This window comes from Emydura macquarii, unplaced genomic scaffold, assembly GCF_026122565.2.
Source record: "Emydura macquarii macquarii isolate MOO-44397 ecotype Brisbane River unplaced genomic scaffold, CSIRO-AGI_Emac_v2 contig_587, whole genome shotgun sequence".
Classification (NCBI taxonomy): Eukaryota; Metazoa; Chordata; order Testudines; family Chelidae; genus Emydura; species Emydura macquarii.
Genome location: NW_027130724.1, coordinates 15,671,464 through 15,696,864, shown reverse-complemented (window position 1 = coordinate 15,696,864; position 25,401 = coordinate 15,671,464). Strand labels below are relative to the sequence as shown.

At 41.3% G+C, this 25,401-nt stretch overlaps 1 protein-coding gene across 5 annotated transcripts in view; it reads left to right on the top strand.

Moving 5' to 3' along the window:
* The window catches only part of IRAG1 (inositol 1,4,5-triphosphate receptor associated 1), a 174,952-nt gene that overhangs the window by 12,335 nt on the left and 137,216 nt on the right, over positions 1–25,401 (top strand). The window lies entirely within an intron of this gene.

Here is a 25,401-nt window from a genome sequence, read left to right as displayed (position 1 = left end):
TAGTAGCTTCTTCAGTCCTTTCTGCTGTTTATAAAAGTTACAGTCCTTAGGAAACAGAATCAGTACCATCTGACTTACTTTGCTGAATATAGCTTGAACATCAAATTACAAATATCTCCCAGTAATATTCACAACAAACAACTGAACAACCAAAAAGCTGAAATGTCAGACAAAACATTTATTAAATAAATGTAAATAAAGAAATAATTGGATATCTAGATCTCTGTACAAGTTCCAAACAGAAGATTTGTTCACTAGGAGTAGTTCTTTCAGTCCTGGTGAAAACATAACATGACCCTTATGATTATACAGGCTAAGTTCCATATAAAACATTTAAAATGCAAACATAGCTTTTCAAGATTCTAAAGTGGTTGTAGGGTTTCCCCTTGGATGAAATCCAAGAAGGCAGTAACAGCGTGGGAAAAGATTCTTATCTGTGGTGTTGTACACTTGTAATAATAATTATATTAAAAAAACTATATTTGAAGAACATAAAGGTTGCAAAGTCAAGCACTTAAAAGTTAAGCAACCTTACATCTAGCATTTCCTATGCAACCTTAATTCAGTGCTCTTGTGCATATGTGTCATGATACAGTCTTTAATTAGGTGATCATATGAGCCCCTGGCCTCATTTATTGGATGGGTAGTTAGGCAATATTTATTTTTATCCTCCACATTCAATATGAGCCCCTCCCTACCCACAGCCTTATTTAGTGCAAACCATCCAAATACTGCACAGAATTGTTAATTTCCTGTGGTACTGTCACTGTAGTATCTAAATACTTTTCAAACATTAAATGAACTTCATGACATCTCTGTGAGATCAGGTGATATTATCCCCATTTTACAGCTGGGATAGTGAGCCATATATGTAAAGGCCAAAATTGTCAAGGGTCCACTAATTTTGGGTGTCCGACTTGTGACATGTAGGATCTGATTTCTAAGCACATTTAGCATTTTTATAGCACTTCATATGTTGAAAGCATAACTTTCATTGACTTTATTTCCAATAGTGAGTGTGTGGCACTTCTGTAGATTAGGTCCCAGACATCTCATGATACCCAAAAAATGAGGAATGCAGAATTAGTGGCCAACTGACTTGTCCAGCATCACATAGGAGCTTTATGGTTATTCTCCAGGTGATATTCAATCTCCTTAACCACAACATCATCCTTTTTTTTTCCTGCTATCTCCTGCCTCACTCACCACCCACTTTTCAACTTCTGCAACAAATGAGGCAAGGATCTTACATACACAATGCAGCTACGTTCTCTACAGGTACTATGTGATTACCCTTTGGGGGAAATTAAAGCTGCAACCAGCAAACTGAATGTATTGGATCCTATTTACTGCTGACCTACCCCCACACAAGGAAATGCTATAAATGTTGGCTTTTCCCTTTCAATGTCGAGAACCTATCAGCTGCAAAGCATTCTGCTCTTGAAAACATAGTGTTAGGAGTCAATATCCTCTGCCTTTAGGAAAACCAGATTAATTTCCTTATTGCCAGCAATTTCATAGTCTCTGGTTTTGACCTCATAAACTATATAGCCTGCATGAAAAATATGGCTGAGTCACTTATGTAAGATCCACTTTAGCTGTTGAAGAGCTTACCATATACATCTGACTGATCCTTATGATGTTCACAGTAATCAGTTTAAAGTGGCTAATGTCTATAAGATCTTTAATTAGTTGTGCTCCTTCTGTGAGACTGTCTTTTCAGCATCGTGCTTTCTATGTTAAAGACTTTAATAGCCAGCACACCACCAGATTCTCAGAAATGGACATGTCAAGGTCTAACAGCAAAGTATGGACACTCATCAGGAAATGTGCTGCAGCACAAAATTCACCAGATACACAGAAAAAGAAGGCTTCTTCAAACAATGTCTCCATACCTCTGACAAACATTGATACCTCAAATTCTATTTTTATCTGCTTTAGCAATCAAAAGAGAGTGGCATCAATATGAGCATTTCTGCAGCTTGCCTAAATGAAATTACCCACCATTCACTAGGGAAGAAATAGGAAAAGCACTGAAATCAGTGAAAACAGGGAAAGTCTAGACCTTTGACCATATATCAATACAACATCTTGGGAAGAAAACCATCCTCGTGTCCCATATCATACAGGAGAACACAATACCCAAGATATGGCAAAATGCTATGGTTGTAGCTTTATGAAAGCCAGATAAAAATCACCCTTCAGCTGCTAGCTATTGTCCAATATCACTCTTAAGTGGTAGCTACAAACTCCTTGGAGTAGATAATCTTTCAGAGAATCATGCCCATGACAGGAAAACCTTTTGGGTGATTAGGCAGGTTTTCAGCTAAATCGAAGCATCAATGACCAAGTGCTATATATGCTGAGAATAGGTTTCAAGAGAAGAAAACTGGAGTTGTCTTTTTAGTGTCATCATCGTCATAGGCTGCAGTAAGGTCTATCTGACACACTGGTTTGGTATTCAAGATATCGAGAGTTCTTCCTAGATGAGTTGTCATAGCAACTGAGAAGAAGTAGCTGATGCTCTAAGATAAATGTTTTCAGGTGGCTTAGCACCAGGAGATTTCAGAAGAATTGACTCCTGAAAGACTTTTTGCTGGCACTACCTTTACTTAATGTATTCAACAATGATTTATCAAACACCATCTCCAGATGGTTCACGTATGCCAAAGATATTTGTTTGCTCTCAGAGGACTGTGACTTCCAGAAAACTGAAGAGAACATGAACAGTGTGTGTCTCCATTTATTGCAATAATTACCTGTGCCAGCCATATCAAAGTACATCAAAAACCAGGTCCCTGTGCTTCCACCTACACCATGCTCAGAGCCAACGTGTGCTTAACATCCTCTTGAATGGTCAGCGGTCATCACATGATCTAAAGCCAGTGTATGTAGGAGCCACTCTAGATCATACACTCACATACAAATACCATCTCACTAAAGTAGCTCAAAAGATCAAAAGCAGAAACTGTCCCCCAGACAAACTGGTAGGGTCCCTCGGGGGAGCTAGTGCACAAATAGTGCATGTTTTGGGACTCCCTCTCTTAGTTAGTTGGTGAATATCATGCCACTGTTTAGTTAAACTTGTCCACATAAGACTAATGGACACACAGCTTAATCATAGCAGAACTATCACTGGAACACTAAAGCCAGCAAAACTTGTATGGTTATCAATTCTATCCAATATTCCTCCACCTAACATCTGCATCTGCAGCCAATAAACTGATCACTAAGGTACAGCAAATGCTGTGTTTGCCACTGTTCAAGGATATACAGGATGCATCCTGCTACTAATTGCATAGCAGAAATCCTATCTAGAAAGTGCTGCATACTTTCCATGTAACTGATAACTTCATCAGTTCACTGTGGTGGACAGAATGGAAGAGAGCTGCTAGTAGGAACTCTCACATCATCACCAGGCTGGTTGAATGGTTACCTGGCTTTGGATTCCCACACTCCCTTTGGAGCCACTTTAATAAGTTCAGGTGCGATGTGATTCACTGTGCCAAGAATGACCATGTGTGACAGTCTGTACACTTATGTTCCCACCTTTTACAGGACTATGATAAATTTTATATGAAGTATGCCTTGTGAGGGATCATTTGAAAACTCATCATTTGCTGATCACAGTTGTCTTGGTGAAATGTGTGGGAACACTGCATGTAAAGTTATAAGATTCCTCTGTATGGTATTACTAAGACATGTTTCAAATCTGGGAGAACTGCCACAAACCAGTTCCCCATGGACAAAAGGCTAGCCAATGCCTCAGCCAAATGTCAACAAAATCAAATGGACCATCACCTGGTTAAGTGGGAGTTCTTTGGCAGGAAAGAGGATGCGGGCAAAAATCTACATCTTGACAAAGAAACAGCTGGGGGTTCCCGTTTGCACAGACTTTCTGTCTGTTGAGCCTCAGCTGGAGATGGTTCTCAAAGAAGAGAAGGACCTATAAGAAGGGAGAGCAGAAGCCCCAAATTATCTCTCCCTTTCTCTCTACCCATGGCATTGACAACACTTGAAGCAGGAAGGAACATTGGAGTGGGGGAAGGACCCTGACTGAAAGAAATTCAGATAGTAAGACTGCTGGAATATGTGATGAGAGAGACTTTTACTTTGGATGCATTTAGCTTGTTAAGTTAGGCATTAGTTGCATTTTACTTACTATTTTCTTGTAGCCAGTTCTGATTTTTATGCCCCATTTCTTGTAGTCTATTAATAAAATGACAGACTGTATATGAGCTTGTATTGTGCAGGACAGAGCTGGGCAGTACAAGACGTACATTTCTGGGAAAAGTCTGGGACTGGGTATTTGCTTGAGTTGCTTTGCAGTGTAATTGGTGAGTGACTGGCTATAGCACTCAGACAATATAACTGGGAGTAACTTCCATGCTGGAGGCTGGGGGTGAGCAGACCAGGAGTGGTAGCTCTCACAGCTAAGAAGTGTAAAAGGCACCCCAGGTTACAGAGCTGAGGGGGACACAACTGTTCGGTCCAGATTGTACCCTGGGCAATGTCAAACCATGCCTGGGGCATTCAAGGCAGCCCACTGTGCATCTGTGATGCTTTGGAGAATGCTGCGCGCATGTGGGATGATTACTGTTTTTGTGGTGGGCTCCCTGGAGGTCTTCTCAAGCTCAACAAATGATGACTCAGAGGCCATTGACTGGCTTGAGGCTGTTTAGTTGTGGTTCTCCCTCTTTTCCTCCTAAACCTAGCCTTCCTTGTCTTACCACATGCAATCTATATAAATATACATTATACAACCCAGATTTATTTCCTGAGTGCCTTCCACGCCGTGGACTAAACAAGGCAGGAGTCCTGTGGAAAAATTAGTATGTGTATGCTTTTTTTTATGTTACAAAACAACATAATTTTTCTGTAACTGAATTCTGTGAAATGTCTGAACTCTCTTAGCTGAAACTATCCAAAAATATTTGGGAGGCATATGCCTAGCATGAAAAATTTCAGCCCAAATTGTTAAAACTTGGCAAAGCTATAAGCAACTGAAACGGTATTATCCTGGAAACTGTTGCACAGCTTTAACTATTAGTGACTTTAGTTGAGAGCAGAAGTAGGCTTTTAATAATCCCTCTCCTGTATTCTTACACACTTCTTCTTTAAGACACCATTCAGACTGAATTTTGTAAAAATTTGTTTACACAAGAGGCAACAATCTGGAGCTGGAAATCTGCTTTGTCCAAGACATCTAGAGGGCAAAACAGCAGAGAGTAACTGAGTTTAAAAAATTCCAAAATTTGTGCTAGATGTTTCATCCTCTACTTTTCTGTTCAGCTTCTCCCAATTTATATAATATAGCTTCTGTATGTATAGCTTCTTTCAGTGAATACGCTATTACATTCTCCCACAGAATGAACTGACTAGTGTGAAATTGCTTTACAAGAAATGAAAATCCTACATTGGTTCAATGCATTCTAATAGACTTTCACATCACTTATGGTGAAGTAGAGCTGCTCAGGAATTTTTTGATCAGAATGATTTTTCTGATTAAAAATGTTTTCTTTTTGCAAAACTGAATTTTTTTGCTGGAAAAATTGAAATGATGATTGCCTGCCTAGAAGACTCTCTTATCAATTACTCTTTCTGCTCTAGAAAGTGAATTTGACAAAAACCCTGATTCTTAGTTTTTCTTTCTCTTTTTCCCACATCCCCCAAATTTCTGGGTCCAGTGAGGCAGAGAAACCAGGGCACTGAGCCTCCTGCCTCCCCTTTACCTCTAGCTGTGGGAGACAGAGAACCTTGCCTCACCACCTCCATCTCCAGCAACCAGAAAGCTCTCTGCCTTTCTGGCAGCTGTAGTGGAAGGCCCATGAAAACGACAACAGCCTCTATCTGGCCAAAATCTGTCTGGAAAAATTTCACCTTTTGATATTTTCTCCTGGTTCGGGGTGAGGTGCCCTCCCCCACCCCAAAACAAGAAATTTTTCCTGAAAAGGGACTTCCAATTTCTAGTTCTACAACATTTCCCTCCAGTATAATGGGTTTCAGGGTGTTTTAATCCACAGGAATGTAGCCCTTCACGCCTACTGAGTAGAGATCAGAGATGTGAGGATTTTAAAGCTTACTAAAGAGATCCATGTTCTGGATTTTGAAATGTATAAGGAGCTATTTTAATTGAAGGTTTTTGAGGATGTGGGTGTGGAAACATGCAAGAAGATCTGCTGGTCTATTTTGTAAGGTAGCTGTTTGGAGAGTGGGGGAAAGGAAAATGCAGTGATTTGAGACCAAAGCATGAAGAATTATTTCAACAGAGCAGTGAAAAATATTTGAGGTGAGAAACACTTATTTAAAACAGCTGAATACCAAGGTTCCTAATAATGCAGTGAATTGGTGGTGTTGAAAATCTTGTCTACATTTGGAGTGGCATGTAGGGTACACGTAGCTATACACCACAGTGAAAGGTAGGCAGTGTCTATATTCACCACCATGTGTAGTTACATGTGGTAGTGAAAGGCTCTGTCAGTGGCGAGATAGCGAAGAAAAGGTCCAGCTGCCAGATCCTTTCCCTGCTGCTGTAGTCTTTTCTTATGGCAGGGAAAGACTTCAGTAGTGGGGAGGCAGTGGGTCACTACACTGCTAAAAATAGTATTGTAGACATGAGAGGCACCAATTGAGTGTGTTCAGTGCAATGCAGGGTTCATGCCCTAGAGTTGAGATGTGTGCGGCACTCTATTCACCTAAAATACTTGTCTATACTTGTCTATATTTATACCCATGCTTGCTGAGCATGCAGTCTGTGCGCTACATGTTGCTGTAAGTGTAGACATATCCACAGATGGCAGGGCTGTGGCTGAAGGTTCTCTTTGGTTAAGGAGAAATTCACTCCTGTGGAGAGCAGCAATGCACCACTTAAGGAGACTTAAATCGTGTGATGGCCACTTGCCAAGGGTGAAGGGATGATAGAGATGAGGTGAGGCTGAAGCAGATAGAATGGGAGGGAAGGCCAAATCAGTAGGGGACGTATCCGGTATTGCTAACCTCCAGGTTCCAAAATCATGAAGCAGGCCTGAAAAATATTGAGTTTTTAAAATAATTTTGGATTCATTTTATGTCTTCTGGTTTCTTTAGGAGATACATAGGTCATATTCTTCAGCTTTGCAGTCATGAGGACTATGAGTTTAGGTTGGTGGGTTTTTTTGTTTTTCAGTGAAAGCTGAGACTCTCTCAACTACTTGTCTCCAGGAGATGGGGCTTTAAGAAAAATATCATGAAACTTGTAATAAAACCATAAAAGTTGGCAATGCTGGATGTATAGCTGCATGATATTCTCGTAGAAGAGATATCTAAATTGGAGTTTGAAGAAGCAATTACCAAGAGGTGGCTAGAAGGCTAATCCAGAAACAAGGGAGCCACTATGAAAAAGGGGGATCACACAATAGCATCTGAGTGTTCACTGCATTAAGAGCATGTTGGGCAAATTTGAGAAATGCAAATCCTGCAAGTGGAAGAGGCAGAGAGAAGGAAGGTGGTGATCTATGTTCTAGAGCATGCGGCATCTTTTGACTCTTCAGGTCAAATTTTCTCTCAGTAACATTCAATATAGCACAGCATAAGGAAACAGACAAACTTGTGTATTTCAGATTTAATCTGCATATACAAGTGCCATAGTGAATCAATGATTTAGCTTTTAGCCACTTATAAGCAAAAAGTGGTTGGAAGAACAGTCTGATTTCTTCAATATCAGTAATCCTCTTGGTATAATTTTGAGAGTGGCTGTATTTATGGGGCATCCTAGCCTGTACGATTGCTGCTTCTTAGAGCACTGCCAAGTGTTTTGTTTGTTATCTGATGTAGTTGGCTGGAGAAGCTGGTATTGTGGATATCTATAGACATTTAAAAAGGTGTATGTTTAACTTTTTGTATTTTTATGGATCACAGTTGCATTAAATAAACACTTGAACTGCCTAATACATTCATGCTAGCACATGTCTGAGTTTATAATTTTTAGATGTTCAAAAAGTTTCATCTGAACTACTAGTAGTAGTAGTAAATATTTATATTGTGAAAGTACCCAAAGATCCTAAAAACCATGAGCAGATGTACTATCTTGAGCTGTCCAAATAAAGCTCACATGCTCAAATTTAGTTCCATGAGACTTTATCCAAGCAGATTTATTAGACAACAAATATGATGCAAAGCTCAAATGCAAAATGATGCAAAGCACTTAAGAACAGAGACTTTTCCCATTTTCTACAGTTGAGAAGATGTCTCTTTCCCTTTGGTAGCCCTTTCTGGCTACTGGGTACAGCCAATCTTTCCCTGACCCTGGGTATCTCCTATCAATCTAAAAGGCAGGAAGCCTTATGAGTGACTTCTTGAAAGCCACATTATTAGGAGCAAGCATGTGACCTGCAATTATAGCTCTCAGTTTTAAAAGGCTGAAGGGCCATAACAGGCAACCTTTAGTGTACAAATATGGCCCGAAGCATAGTATTCTATTACAGGCCTTAATCAAGATTGGGGCTCTGTTGTACTAGTAGCTGTACAAACACAGTAAAGAGTTCCCTGCCTACATAATGAATGACGTTTGTATTGCATCTCGTCATCCTGCGTGTGTTGTGTTCAGGCATAGGTCAGCAGATGGCAATATGTTCCTTCGTTCAGAATTACATACCTTTAGTTACACGCCATTCCCTGGCAAGATGCATTCTGCGTGTTTTATGTTGCCCTTTTTCTTAAACATGAAGCTTCTCAATTTAGCCCCATGAGCTACCATATATTTGTTGATATGTATAGGTGCTTGAAACTGAATTTGTTCAGTCCACAGATCTGATAGGTAATAATGGCTTCAGTCATCGCCATGAAAATGCTGCTGCTCATTTTCTGTGCATAGAAGACATATCTGATTGTTTTGCAATGGCTCAGCAACTCCCAACACACCAGGATTTTTATAATGAAATGCATGGTAAAATTTCTGTTTGAAAAAGACAAAGCCTTAAGATTCCTAGAGCTAAATTATAGCTGGCCCTTCACAGGTATATTAAAGGTAGGAGATGGTGCAAGGAGTCCCTTTCGTCGAATGCATCTATCGAGATATCTGTTGCGAAAATAACACAGCAGGGCACAGACTATCCAACAAGTTCTTGGAATGTATTGGAGACAATTTTTTATTTCAGAAGGTGAAGAAAGCTACTAGGGGAGAGGCTGTTCTAGATTTGATTTTGACAAACGGAGGAACTGGTAGAGAATTTGAAAGTGGAAGGCATCTTGGGCGAAAGCGATCATGAAATGATAGCGTTCATGATTCTAAGGAATGGTAGGAGGGAGAACAGCAAAATAAAGACAATGGATTTCAAGAAGGCAGACTTTAGCAGACTCAGGGAATTGGTAGGTAAGATCACATGGGAAGCAAGTCTAAGAGGAAAAACAACTGAAGACAGTTGGCAGATTTTCAAAGAGACATTATTAAGGGCACAAAAGCAAACTATCCCATCATGTAAGAAAGGTAGAAAGTATGGCAAGAGACCACCCTGGCTTAACCAAGAGATCTTACATAATGTAAAAGTCAAAAAAGAGTCCTACAAAAAGTGGAAACTAGGTCAAATTACAAAGGATGAATATAAACAAATAACACAAGTACGCAGAAAGGCCAAGGCATAGAACAAGATTAAACTAGCTAGAGACATAAAGGGTAACAAGAAAACATTCTACAAATACATTAGAAGCAAGAGGAAGACCGAGGACAGGGTAGATCCATTATTCAATAGGGAGGCGGAAAGCAATAATAGACTATGCTGAAATAATGGGTGCTAAATGACTTCTTTGTTTCGGTTTTCACCAAGAAGGTTGGTGGCAATTGGATGTCAAACATAGTGAATGCCAGTGAAAATAAAGCAGGGTCAGAAGCTAAAATAGGGAAAGAACAAGTTAAAAATTACTTAGACAAGGGCCTGATGAAATGCATCCTAGAATACTCAAGGAGGTGACTGAGGAGATATCTGAGCCATTAGCGATTATCTTTGAAAAGTCTTGGAAGACAGGAGAGATTCCAGAAGACTGGAAAAGGGCATATATATAGTGCCCATCTACAAAAAGGGCAATAAGGACAACCTGGGAAATTACAGACCAGTCAGCTTAACTTTTGTACCCAGAAAGATAATGGAGCAAATAATTAAGCAATCAATTTGCAAACATCTAGAAGGTAATAAATAACAGTCAGCATGGATTTGTCAAGAACAAATCATGTCAAACCATCCTGATAGCTTTCTTTGACAGGGTAACAAACCTTGTGGATGGGGGGAAGCAGTAGATGTGGTATATCTTGACTTTAGTAAGGCCTTTGGTACTGTCCTGCATGACCGTCTCTTAAACAAACTAGGGAAATACAACCTAGATGGAGCTACTATAAGGTGGGTGCAAAACTGGTTGGAAAACCATTCCCAGAGAGTAGTTATCAATGGTTCACAGTCATTCTGGAAGGGGATAATGAGTGGGGTTCCTCATGGATCAGTTCTGGGTCCAATTCTGTTCGATATTTTCATCTATGATTTAGATAATGGCATAGAGAGTACACTTACTAAGTTTGCGGATGATACCAAGCTGGGAGGGGTTGCAAGTGCTTTTGAGGATAGGATTAAAATTCAAAATGATCTGGACAAACTGGAGAAATGGTCTGAGGTAAATAGGATGAAATTCAATAAGGACAAATACAAAGTACTCCACTTAGGAAGAAACAATCAGTTGCACACATACAAAATGGGAAATGACTGCCTAGGGAGGAGTACTGCGAAAAGGGATCTGGGGGTCATAGTGTACCACAAGCTAAATATGAGTCAACAGTGTAATGCTGTTGCAAAAAAAGTGAACAAGATTCTGGGATGTATTAGCAGGAGTGTTGTAAGTAAGGCATGAGTAGTAATTCTTCCGCTCTACTCCACACTGATTAGTCCTTAACTGGAGTATTGTGTCCATTTCTGGGCACCACATTTCAGGAAAGATGTGGACAAATTAGAGACAGTCCAGAGAAGAGCAACAAAAATGATTAAATGTCTAGAAAACATGATCTATGAGGCAAGACTGAAAGAACTGGGTTTGTTTAGTCTGGAGAAGAGAAGACTGAGAGGGGACATAACAGCTTTCAAGTACATAAAAGGTTGTTACAAGGAAGAGGGAGAAAAATTGTTCTTAACCTCTGAGAGCAGGACAAGAAGCAATGGGCTTAAACTGCAGCAAGGGATGTTTAGGTTGAACATTAGGAAAAACTTCCTAACTGTCAGGGTGGTTAATCACTGGAATAAATTGCCTGAGGAGGTTGTGGAATCTCCATCATTGGAGATATTTAAGAGCAGGTTAGACAAACCTGTCAGTGATGGTCTAGATAGTACTTAGTCCTGTCATGAGAAGACTGAATTAGATGACCTCTCGAGGCCCCTTCCAGCCCTATGATTCTATGCTCACTTAGAGCGTTAGTTCACCCAGGCTCCCATCTTTATTCATATTTTCTTCCACTGACATCCCCACTAACTGTACTCTCTCCCTCACCCACTCACACTCATCACTGTTGATCTTGTTGCCAGCTCAGAGCCCACGCCAATTCTCCTCAGCTTCCTCCACCCAATCCCTCTTACCTAAGAACCAAGCTGAGAACTCTCTCTTCTTACCCAACAACCTCACACCTAAAAACTTGCCCATACATTGAATCCTTCCCACTAAATCAAAATCTTTCTTGTTTCAATCTGATTACTCCACAGGATTAATCCAAATCCTTGGATTCAAAAAATTTATTTTCAAACCCTTCCTCTACAACCTAGCACCCATACCTCGCATGTTCAGAACCATGGGTCCAAAACCATCCCTTCCTCCCACTCCTCCCAAACCTCATCAGCTCCCCATCTTCTTCTCCCCCCTTCCCCCATTGTTGGAGTAGCAGGAACAGAGGCAGCAGGACAGGACTGCAGCTGCAGGCAGCAGAAAGCTCATGCAAGGAGTTTGGTACGCTGCATCTGCAAGGCGAATCTGAATTAGCTCTTTGCAAACCTGTAATCTCTGACCTAAACCTACTCCCTCTATTACCTTAATCTCATGGCAGTAGGGACTGATGTTTGCTTTGACTTCACCAGGCATCTCCTAGTTGATGCTAGTTGTACTGAAGTTCCCTCCTACCAGGATCCCCCAGTGGCAGCCAGGAGTACAGCTTCATCTCTAGCTAAGGGTATGTCTACACTTGGAAGTGAAATCAATTTTAATTTCAGTCGACATTCACCTACCAAACTAATGAAGTCACACCACGCTCATTGCATTGGGGGAGTGCGTCCCCACCAGCTCTGCTTGTATTGATAAGCAGAGCAATTTATCGTGGGTACCTATCCCACAGTGCAACTTGCCCTCAGGGGCTTTTGGGAAGTCTTCAGCATCCCATAATGCAATGTCCTCCATTCCCCCCTCTCCCCCAGATGTCAGCAACAAACAGACGAACATTTTTCACACCATTTTTCAAAACCCTGGCTCTGCCATGTGTAAGCCATTGCCAAAGAAGCATGGAACCTGCTCAGCTCTGCACTATCATTGTGAGCATCACAAACACATCGCAATTTATCCTGCAGTATTTCCAAGGCTGAGAGAGGAGCCACAGCCCTGATACAAGACATAGAACTAAACAATTTGCGGTTGCTGCCTGGCTGTCATGCAGTAGTTAAACTCGATGGAGCGCCATTTTCTGATCCCGAGAAACAAGCACTGACTGGTGGGATCACATTGTTAAGAAGGTATGGGATGATGAGCAGTGGCTACAGAACTTTTGGATGTGTAAGGCAACTTTTCTGGAACTTTGCGCAGAGCTATCCTCAGCCCTCAAGTGCAGGAATACTCACTTGAGACCTGCTCTGACAGTGGAGAAGCAACTGGCCATCACTCTGTGGAAGCTATCAACACCAGACTGCTACCAGTCCATTGGGAATCATTTCGGAGTCAGTAAACCCACTGTGGGAGCAGGTGTATCACAAGGGATGCTTCATCAATATCAACATGAGGTTATCTGGAAAGGTGCATGACACGTGCATTTTAGGAACTCAGGTCTGTTCTGAAAGATGCAAGCAGGGACTTTCTTTCGGGACTAAAAAATAACTATTGATGACATTGATATGCCAATAGTGATCCTGAGAGACCCAGCCTACCCCTTGCTCCCATGGCTCATGAAACTGTATGCTGGACACCTGGACAGCAAATGGAGTTGTTCAATAATAGGCCGAGCAGGTGCAGAATGGTGGAGGAGTGTGCCTTTGACCGTTTAAAGGCTCACTGGCTCAATTTGCTCTCTAGGTTAGACCTCTGTGAAACTGATATCCCCATAGTTGTATCAGCCTGCTGTGTGCTCCATAATGTCTGCGAGACAAAGGGCGAGACGTTTCCTTTGGGTTGGGTCATGGAGGTAGATAGGCTGCCTGCAAACTTTGAGCAGCCAGATACCAGTGTGACACTGAGAGCCCAGCGAGGAGCTCTGCACCTCAGGGAGACATTGAAAACTTTTTGTAATGAGCAATGGTAATGTGCGTCACTTATCCGTGCTGTGCCTTCCTATTCCATCCCCCCCACTTACAACAGTGTTCCACCATCTCCCCTTCACCCACCGCCCATCCCCGTGCATGTAATAAATAAAGAGTACTTCAGTTACAAAGAAGTTAACTTTTATTACAAGTCTTTAATAGTGGAGGGAAAGGAAAATAATTTAACTGTTAGCAACCATTGTCATGGAGTTGGGAGGGGAGATAAAAAAGCTATAATTGTCTGTGCAAACACCAAAACCCACACATTAAAAGATTTTTTAGAAAGGCTGCTTTCTCTTCCTGCTCCCCTCTCCCAATGTTGAGTGGAGCACATAACGCACCCTCCTCTTAGAATGCTTGGGGGTGGAGCTTGGGAAGAGGACGCTTGTTCTTGGTAGTTCTGCAGGGGCTGCAGAAGGAGTCTATGCTGCCACTGCTGTTCTTAAAGCTCAACCAGATGCCTCAACATGTCTGATCCTTCATTATATGCAGCATCTCGTCCTGTGGCATGCTCATGCTCTTGGGCTGCTCTCCTGCTCTCCATGTCCATGTCCAGTTTTTTGGACAATGAAATCCTCCATGCTCTTAGCTCTGTGTCAGCAGCCCCAGAGGTATTCATTATCTCATTGAGCGTGTCATCCCGAGTTTTCTTTTTCCACCTTCTAATCTGTGACAGCCTCTCCGCAGCAGTGGAAGATGTACTGAAGGCCATACTTTCTGCTGCAAGACATGTAAAGCACAGGGCACCCATTGTTAGTTCATACCATGGATGAAAAGCAAAGTTGCAATGTAAAAATAACTCCCCTTATTTTTCAAAAGTGAACAGTAGCCCTGAATCACAATCCCTGCCTCTTCCACATGTCAGTGTGGTGTGCCAGCTATGGTGAGTAAGGGGCTAGTGATTCCAGTTTAGGGAAATCTCTGGAGCACAGAATGTGCCCTTTCCCCAGCAACGTGGCCAGGAAACACTGTTTAGCCTCCCAAAATTCTTTTTTGTTTTTGTTTTGCAGGAGGCAGTTCTAGGAGGGGGTGGTGTGTGTGTGCGTGTGTGTGTGCGTGCGTGCGTGTGCGCGCGCGGGGGAATCGCCAAGGAGAAAACACATGATCACCTATTCCCCGATCCCGAACACCCAGAACAACCTTATGTTGGGGAAAATATAGTTCAGGGACGCAAGAAACCGTCCAAGGTGGGGGATCACATGCACTGTTTTTTCCGTTATGTGGACAGGTATTGTAAACTTATTGTAAACTTATATTGTAAACCTATGTGATATTAGTCTCCTGAGGGTAACACAGGAGGAAAGGGAGCAGTTGCTGCAAGCGTCTGGGTACAGGCCTGGTCCTTATGCTGCTATGCTATGTTCCGCGATGATGCCAACACATTTAATAACAGAGTGGCATGGGAAAGTGTCCTATCGTGGTGGAAGAAATAAGTCTGCCCTCCCAAGAAATCTTCTGCAAAGGATTGCAGAGTACCTCCATGAAAGTTTCCTGGAGATATCCATGGAGGATTCTCGGGTCATCCCTGTGCATATAAACAGTCTTTTCCAGGGGCAAGCCTCTACATAACTGGAGCACCAGTGAGGAAGCCCATCCCCACCAGACCTAATAATTTCTTTCCTATAAACCTGAATGCAGCAGAGGATGTAACCCCGGCACTGTGATTTACATTACATACTCACCAGATGTGGCTTCCCTGGCATCTTGGTCGGTCAAGATGCTGTCTTGCATCCATCTGGGCTGCTCTGGGGTTAAAAACAGTTCCTGGCTTTCGGGGAGAATGGATACCCCACTTGCCTGCCACCCATTCTTCTTCTCCTCGTCTTCCTCATCCACAGTCTCATCATCATTGAGCCGGGACTCAGAGTCCCCTGAAGTATCAATGCTGTGTCTGGAGGCAGTGGTGCGGTCACCGCTGAGAATTGCATGCAGCTCCTGGTAGAAGCAACATGTCTTTGGTGATGAGCCAGACAAATTGTTCGCCTCCTTTGTTTTTTGATACTCCTGCCTCAGCTCTTTTTCACGTGGCACTGCTGCGTGTCCTTATTGTGCTCCTTCTCCAACATGCCCCGCAATATCTTTTCATAGATATCAATGTTTCTTCTGCTGGATCAGAGCTGAGACTGAACAGACTCTTTTCCCCACAGACCGGTGAGATCCAACAGGTCTACTCCAGGCTAGAGCGTGTTTGGGGTGTGCAATCGCCATAATCAGTTGTGCTGGCGAGCTCGCCACACTGACCAAACAGGAAATGGAATTCAAAATTTCCTGGAGCTTGACCATGGGAAGGGCTGTTTCCTATGTATGTAGCTATGGTGCAGCGAAGTCAAAAACAATGTCCAGAGCAGTCACAGTGGAGCATTGTGGGACAACTCCCGGAGGCCAGTGAGGTCGATTTATGCAACACTTTGCCTGCACTGCCACTCATTCAATCCATCCACTTCAATTTTAGCTCTATGCCTCTTGCAGAGGTGGTTTTATTAAGTCGATGTTTCCAGCGAGTTAGATTGGTGGAATGGACCTGCCAATGGAGGCGCATACATAATGTGGTTGACAGAAGGCGGCTTCCGTTGATCTAACTTCACAGTGTAGACCAGGCCTAATAGTGTCAGTCATGTGACTAACATTATGGGTTAGGCCAACGTTTCTCAAACTGGGGGTCCCGATCCAAAAGGGGGTCACACAAGGCTATTGGAGGGTGGTCATGAGATCGCAAAAAATATTGCCGGGCAGGTGGGGGGGGAGGGTACACCAGCCGCTGCTCTCCAGTCTCCCAGCTCTGAAGGCAGTGCTGTTGCCAGCAGCCGCACAGAAGTAAGAGGGCAATACCAAGAGTACTCCTATGAGTATGTACAGTAATTTGCTATCACTTTTTTTTTCGTGGGGGGGGGAGGAGGAGGAGGGCCTCTCAACCTGAAATATGTTCAAAGGAAGGCCCAGCAAAAATAGTTTGGAAACCCCTGGTTTATGCTAAGCCCCAGCAGCCCTCGTGACCAGCTGCTCCTGGTAGTTTGCTGTTTAATTTCATTTGCCCCCCTTTGCCTTAAGTTTGAATAATGCTGCCAAGTCTTGGCGTTTTCTAGACATATCTTGCATTTCATTGCAGTGAATACTGCTGGAAAATGTGAGTTGGTGTAGATCCATTATTTCAATATCTATGAAAGTTGTTTATTTTAACAGTAGGGTAAATTAAAGTGGTAAATTGAGGGGAAAGAGACCATCTAGGAATAAATTGTTGTTCTTGCCATAAAAATTTGAACAATTTCAACATCCTAGTACTTAATGTGTACTTGTCTCATTTGTTTATGCTCAATGAATATTCTCCTGTGTGAATAAACCTCTCCAGTCTCAAATAAACTCCTGGGCTAGATTTCATTTCAAAGGAAAATCAGTCCTCAGCACATAGGCTAATCAGCTGAGCCACAAGGATTCCAGGGATCAAGATAAGGTTTTCTCTCTATAGGTTCTCTCATGCTATAGGCGGCTGAGGTGTTCTGAGGCTGCTACTCAGTACTGCAGTGGCTGCCACAGCTAATGTGTGCGTGTGCACACACGCACACCCTTTCACATAGGCAATGATCAGTGGATCTTTGTAGTAGCAGATCCACCAGATCATTAATTCTGCTGTGGTTCTGTGCTGCATCTCTTGTGATGTAGAAAGGTGGCAAAAGATTTGCTCCAAAGAAATGTGTATCTGTATCCGCCATGCCAAAGGAAATTTTTGGCAATTACATTCATTCTGCTTGAATTTACAAAGCTATCCTCTATAGATTATTCACCGTCAAACTTTGCCAGTCTCTAGACCCATTTGCTGCTGCCATAGGGACTCTTAGACTGTATTGAGCATCTATTGTCTATATTCCTATACTGAGCTACTACTGCAGTTCAGTGAGGTCAAAAGCTGTCGTCTGCTTGTGAGAAATGAATTTTAAATAAGAGAATTTAGATGCAGAGGGCTGGATTAAATCCCTTTTGCATCCATAGGTTGGGTTCATGTACCCAACTAGCAAACACAGGATCACTTTTTTGTTCTATATATATTTTTTTCCTGTATAAATTCATGGCACTTTTTAATTTTGATTAAGGATAAAATGACCAGGATCAACATTTTTAATTTGTTGTTGTTAGCTGCTGGGTTACTGCTCACCTTCACCCCACAACTTGCATATTTCAGACGACTAAGCACATTCAATTGAATCCCTTGACATCAACCTTTGCAGACCTCTACTATACTTCATATGGTAAATGGAGGAAAGTAGAGCCAAATACTGAACTGATGTCCCTAGCTTGTTCTAAGAGACATTTATACCTTCTAAATCAGGATTAGGCTGCATGGGTGCTGAGATGTAGAAGCCAAAATGACTTTTCGAATTTAGTAAAATATTTTTGAGTGAGTGGACTGAAAAAGGATACTAATGCATCAAGGGATTTACTTCCACAGTAAATTTAACCCTTTCAGCCTTTATTCATCAAAATATACAATATAATAGGATTATTGGTAAAATATTAATGGAAGCCACCCTGTGTTGAGTGATTCATATCTAAACAATGTTCCATATCCCAAAGAGTAGGGGCAGCTATGAAGTTCTCATTAAGAAGTTATCATGAGAGGGATAATTGTAAAGAAAATAAAGAGAGCTCCAAATGAGGGATGATTTAGTTAGTATAGAGCCAGACAACTTTACTACTTAATTGTATGCAGCAGTTCCTTGAACATCATTTCTTTGATAATTAAATTTGGCCCATTGAGTAGGAAGATAAAAAGAAACTGTTGCTAGGCCTAATCATTTTAATTGCCTGGATTTCTTTCATTGAAATGTGGTTGCCAGGTTATTGTTGCCTGAGCTATATAAAGGCGATGCAGATGCTATACACTTGGCTGTGCAATGTATAAGGATGACACTCTTTCCACAAAGTTTTCCTCATTCCAGCATTTTTCATGTAGTTCTGGATCAAATATACTATTTGATAATCATAGTTTCTACTAATTTGAAATATAGCATTATCTTTTTCTTTATATGGACAGAAAAAAATTACTCTGCACATAAAGAATTCATCTTAGATGAAAGGAAAGGAAAACCCAGCAAGGTAAAGAGATTGAAAGCATGAAAATTTATTTATTTCCCCTAAATTGCTGGATTTGTACTTAACTAATGTTAAATCTAAATCAACACATTCAAATAACAGAATGAACATACTCTTCTATTAAATCCCCAAATATTCTATGAAATTTGGGGGCTCTCTGAGGAACCCATATGAGCAGGGAAATTCAGGCTCCATACTGAAACTTCATCTTCAAACTACTTTGTCATGCAAGAATTCTACAGTCTTAGAACTTTAAGATTTCACATGTCCCGTGGAGGATTTCTTACTCTGCCTGGTAAATTCTATTGAATAACACTGAATTCCTGTAAAAACAGATTCTTTCCTGCAAGACAGGTGGGATTTTAAGGTTCCAGTATTGTAGCACACATGGTAGATAAGATAACACACTGTTTAGGCCCTGGAAGGAAACCCAATAGAGTAATGTATTTTTCCATACAAATTACAGGTCAGCATATCAAGCTTACTTCTGATTTTTCTTGCTTTTGTTAACTGCAATTGTCTGTATTCATATATTTGAACATAGATTTTTGTTGTTTAATCTCCTTTTAGTTAGATGGGAAAGGAGAATTGAGAATACAATGTGTCCTCAACACGCTGTGAGTTAACTTGCATTTTAGCAAGTTTGGTCCTGGTTTGTTTCTGACTCAACAGTTTGATTTGCTGTACCTCTCTCTATCTTCAAACTTACTTAATGCTGAGAATCTCCTTTTTTTTTTTTTTTTTTTTTTTTTAAAAGGACATTAATTCTCTATCACTTTATTTCAGTGTTTCAAGACGATACCAAAATGAACAAACTTAATCAGGTAATCAATCTTAGACTCCTTACTCAGGCAAATCCTGCATGAGGACATGCTTCTTTAATGTCATAAAGAAAGAAGAAAGAATGTTAAAAGAAGAAAAGCCTTAGGGTTTTTTAAAAAAAAACTTTGTTGGACCTTTACTTTAGAACAACTTCTACTTAACATTCTTTTATAATAGCTTGTCTCTCTTTTTTCCGGAGAGTAACTTTCTGCTAATGAACTGAAGAGTGGTCCCCAGGCTTCCATGAATTGGCTAAGAATAACATCTGTCACTACCAGGAGGTTCTGTGTAAAATTAGAATTTCTCAGGACAGTTTCAGAACAAGACTTGTTTATACTGTGTTCTTTAAGTATGTGATTACATTCCAAAGCTCATTTTATGATCCGGGTGTACTCTGCATAGGCTTGTGTGTTGTAAACTTTAATGAAGTGCACAGAATGTAAACATAACTCTTCATAGTGTTTCTGGGAAAAGGGGTTCATTTTTCTGTTAGTGAATACTTCACAGTTTAATAGTAGAAAGTTTGGGATTTTGTTGTGCCTCACTGTTAAGGGTAGTTACCCATAGCAGATTCCCTAAGCATATTTATAAAGACTTGGGCAAATCCTAAGAAAGCCAAGTGGAAAATTAGTAAGGACCTAAAGGATTTGGTACACTGATTGCACAGTCATGATTTAATATGTCAGAAAACCAGCTAATAGGTTTAGTCCCTGGTAAATACACTAAACCTTGCTAGTTCTTCCAAGTAATATGCTAAACTGTGTATGGGTCTACAATTCATTAATCCATCTGAGAGAGATGATAGGGGCGCAGTGAAGAGTAAAAGGCAGCCTTATAAATTTATACTAACCATAAGGAAATGCACTTGGTGATATTTAGATTATAGAAATGCTAAAAAAGGATGCCATATACTCTAGGTACCCTTGATGTAACTTAAAAATATATAATAAATTACACCACACTGCTGCTCTTAGGGTGTATCTCGGGAGTGATGAAAGGCTGGCTTCTCTAGCAGATAGAGTTAAGGTTGTGTAGTGTGGTATACCATAGTTGTGGTAGTGATCAGGTGTGTGCCTGTGTTACCCAAATAACAAATATTACAGGATCTTATTAGGGGATAAGGCAACAAGCCACGTTTATTGTGAACACAGAAACTTCTGTAGATAGTATTAAAGAAAAGAAAAGTATCAACACTGTAATATCATCAATATTGTGCTTTACCAATGAAATAGCATTACTAATAATGTAAACACTAGGAAAACAGTATTAACATTATATCAATACTACAAATTACAGAGACACATGTTTCAATTGATGCTTTCATTCACATTCACACACACTGACAGGCACACACAGATAGAGACAGACAAACATACATAGGGATCTTCCAGATGTCATAGTTACCAGCTTCTTGGTGCTCATGATAGTCACTGGCCAGGTGACTAGAGCATGAGGATGAGGAGCAAGGTTCTGCCGATGTGCATCGGTACTCCTAGCTGATGTGATGTTGTAGACCCGAACCTCCAGCCTTCATCTTCTTGTCCCATTTTATAGGGAAAGGACCCTATGTCAGTCTATGGGTTTTGCATTGTCATGCTGCAACTGCATTCTTGGTGTGATCCTTAATCACCCACATTGTTGCAAGCATGATCAGATTTTGTCCTTTGAAATGTGCTGGCTCCAAAGTTATCAGGGTGGGTTCCTCTTCGGCCATTTGATCATCTTTGCTTCTTTCTTCTTCCCTCAAGCGTTTTAGGTGAGGCTGGTGTCTTCTTCATGTCTGTTTCGATATCCCTTACTCAGACCAATTGTTCAATCACTCCTTTTGTCTACACCCAACTCAATTGCTCGGCCATTCACACTTCAATCACTCAGGGCCAACTCCTAGCTGTTTTAGAGCAAACCTTGTTTCATTTTTGACAGTGTCTTTCACAATTAGATAGATACATTACATTGCACAGTGTGGCTTTTGTGTTTAGAATAGGATTTTTACAAATATATTGGAAGCAGGTAAAATTAACAGATAAACTGGCCAGTGGACATAGTACAGACATTTACAAACAATCTTAAAATTATACAAAGTGCAGACAGACTTGAATTAACATTTAAAAGGGTAGAACAGTAAGAGTCAGTTTGAGGTTTTAGCTTTTGATTCAGACTGATGTGCCTTTTGGTAGGAAGGCGGGGGGGTGTTTGTCGCTCTGTTCTTACATATATTTCAAAAACAAGATTTTGGCCAACACCTGTGGCTGTAAGAATTGAGGGCATAAACTGCTAGATGGCTTAACTCTTCTTTTCCTTCCTCTTTTAGTTTGGGGACAGGTATGTTGTGTTACAATCTCTGTCACAACAAAGTTTTTGTTTCTGTATGAGCATTATGTGTACACGCATATAGAAATCCACACTATCTCTGCTTGTCTCTTCATCCCCAGGCTTCTTCAGACTTGGAATGGCAGGCTTGGGCCAATGAATGTCCTCTGGTTTGTCACAGAGGAGTTCCTTCTGTTGTGGGAAGTTTGTCAGACCCAGAGGCTGGCTCAATAGCAAAGTTCAGAGCTCCACTTGTCAGGAGCCTGCTTGCTTGCCAGTTGATGAGTTCTCTGCAACTTTTATTGGCTGGGACATGGGGGAGAAGAGAGAAGTGGAGACTGTGGTGGGCCAAATTAGGGAGAGTGTTAGCAGCAGTGGGATTGTTGAGGGCAGGAGGGGGGAAGCATGTGTGTATGCACAGGTAGGGGCATAGGGATGGCAGGAAGAGGAGTTTGGGGTTTGTGACTCAATCACCTAAAAATCATGAGACTTAAAACCAACCAACCAACCAAAAACCATGTCACACCTTTTTTCTATCAGCCTTCTGATTTTTCAACCCTTTAGGGGAGGCTCTCCAACCTTAACTTGCATGTGATCATGTGAACTTCCAAATTGAAATTTAAATGGCCAAACAAAAATGTGAGTCTCAAAAATTCCTGGCTCTCTGGAGGGGACTCTTTACCTTCTCCTAAGTCTTGAGCTGAAGGGAGGGAGCGCATCATATCTCTCTTTCCATCTTCCTTCAATATCCATACATGCCAACCCTGAATCCTTCCTGCCCCCTTCCCTTTCTGTTTCCCTGCCCCATCCAGATTTCTGCTTCACTCACATTCTCCCACTTATGCTTCCCCCATTATCTCCTGTTTTTTGTTTTTTTGTTTTTTTAATGTAATCACCTATATCTTTCTGCCCATTCCTCTCACTTTCTCCTGTCTCTGTTCTGCTACACTTTAGGCTTCCTCTTGCCTCTGCTGTTCTGCTGCCCCTTTTATCTCCCTCCTGCACTCCCTTACATTCTCCTACACAAACCCCAAACTCCTCTTCCTGCCATCCCTATGCCCCTACCTGTGCATACACACATGCTTCCCCCCTCCTGCCCTCAACAATCCCATGCACAAAAATGTTCTCTCTCTGTCCCTCCTCCTCCCATTTACCTGCTCCTTCGATTGTCTTTCTCTGCCTCATCACAGCAGTGGAAGTCTCCATCTTCCCTGAGGACATTTTGCCTTCATTCACAGGGGGAACAATGGAAAATGGTGGCAATCTTTTATAAGGGCAACCTAAACTTTTCTTCCATGGGCTGTATGGAAATGGCAATTGTTTTAACAGAGAACAATAGGAAATGGTGGCTATTTTGAAAGAAGACCATTTTACATTAGTTTCTTTGAAGGAAAAGATTTCTTCTTTGAAGGAAAAGCTTTTGATTCATACATCAAAAAAAATCATTAAGGCAAAGTGACAATAAAATATTAACATACTACCTTATATGTTACTTATTCAGGATCGGATTAATAGTCAGAGAACATAGCTAAAGGTTTTGGCTTGCTGTTTGGAGAGCCCTTCTCTGAGTATGCTAGAAAAGGTGATCAAATTTCTGAATGTCTATCCTCTTTTTGGTGCTTCTCTTGTGTATGTACTTGGTATGAAAGCTTTTACATTACAAGGAAAGTCCGTATTTTGCTATATCACAATTTCATAGGCAAAGGTTTCTGACCATTAGAGGAGTGAAGTTCTGGAACAGCCTTCCAAGGGGAGCAGTGGGGACAAAAAAACCTAACTGGCTTCAAGACTGAGCTTGATATAAGTTTATGGAGGGAATGGTATAATGAGACTGCCAGCAATGGCATGTAGCTGATCTGTGACGGCTAGCAGCAAATATCTGCAATGGCTAGTGATGGGACACTAGATGGGGGGAGGAGGGGCTCTGAGTTACTACAGAGAATTCTTTCCCTGGTATCCAGCTGGTGGGTCTTGCCCACATGCTCAGGGTGTAACTGATCACCATATTTGGGGTCAGGAAGGGTCAGATTGACAGAGGCCCTGGGGGGTTTTCATCTTCCTCTGCAGCATGGGGCATGGGTCACTTGCAGGTTGAAACTTGTGTAAATGGTGAATTCTCTGTAACTTTAAGTCTTTAAACCATGATTTGAGGACTTCAGTAACTCAGCTAGAGGTTAGGGGTCTATTACAAGAATGGGTGAGTTTCTGTGGCCTGCAATGTGTAAGAGGTCAGATTAGATGATCATGATGGTCCCTTCTGACCTTAAAGTCTATGAGGAAGAGGAGTTACATGTTTCCTGTAATGTGCAATGCAAAGTCTAACCACTAACAATAAATTTTTTTAATTTATCTGTCATTCTGTTTAAAATGTAAATCCTTTACTGGAGCGTTAAATAAGCAGGGCAGAGGGGTTCTCTAGGAAGCCTGCATTTTATGATAAGATGAATCTCCAACAATTTCCTCCCCAAACCATCTAATTCCAGGACACCACCACGTGTTCCCCTTTACCCACAACCCCATACAACAGACTGTCTCCCTAGCAGCAAAATATGATCAATCTTAACTGGAGACAAATGCCACCTATACAGTAATTTATTCAATTTTTCTTTGAGCCGAACAAATCTGAAGAGGGATATCCCCTTTCCCATATAGAAACCCACACATCCAGACCAATTCTTTGTCCAAATCGTTCTCCCACCTTTTCCTCCGGATTCTTTTTTTTTTAAATCAACCTCTTCCTCATTATCAATCAAAATAGAATATATCTTAGAAATTAAACCTGTTGTTTCAGTTTGCTTCTGTTCAACTCCTCAAAGTTAAAGGTCTAGACAGACTGCCTTCGATCCAGATTTCACAAATGTTTGATTTATAAAGCTCCTGTATTTTCAAGAATTACATTTTTATATATCTCTTGGTATGACTTCAAATCAGGACCTAGGAATACCTAGTAATCTTAGCTCTTACCCAAACGAATAGTCACTTTGATATTTCCTAGGGATACATTTCCTAGGGATCCTGTTTGTTAATGAAAGTCATTAAGGGAGGGGACCTTGGCAACAGTAATTTAGAAAACTGGTCAAAAGCTGCTAAGGTGGCTCTGAGCTTTCTCTCTCTCTCTCTCTCAGGTGCTTGGCTGGCTAGTTCTTGCTTGTTTGCTCATGGTCTAACTGATGGCCATATGTGGGGTCAAGAAGGAATTTTCCTCCTGGGGGGTTTTTCACCTTTCTCTGCAGCATGTGAGCGCGGGTCACTTGTCAGGCTTATCTGAGTATCTCTCACATAATCATTTCCTTGCCATTGCTGGGCTCCTGGGCACTGGTGCAGCTCAGTCCCTGCTTTTTTCTCCCGGAGATAGTAATAATCTAGTCTCCTGTAGGCTGTTATACTTTGGTCTAATTTTGGTTGTTGGGTTTAGTGTGCAGGTGTTGGATGATGGTGGTGGCCTGTAATATACAGGAAGTCAGACTAGATGATCTCATGATCCCTTCTGGCCTTCAACTCTGTCACCCTGTGAATGGGAGATTTTTTTTTTTTGGTGACCTAAATTTTTTAAACCAAATAGTTACCATAAATAGCTATATTTTGATTCCCGTCCTGTTTGGGTGATATATTGTTAACCCAGTTGATCACATATTTTAATTGTGGTGCATCGTAATAATAAGCCAAGACGTTTCTTATTTGTTCC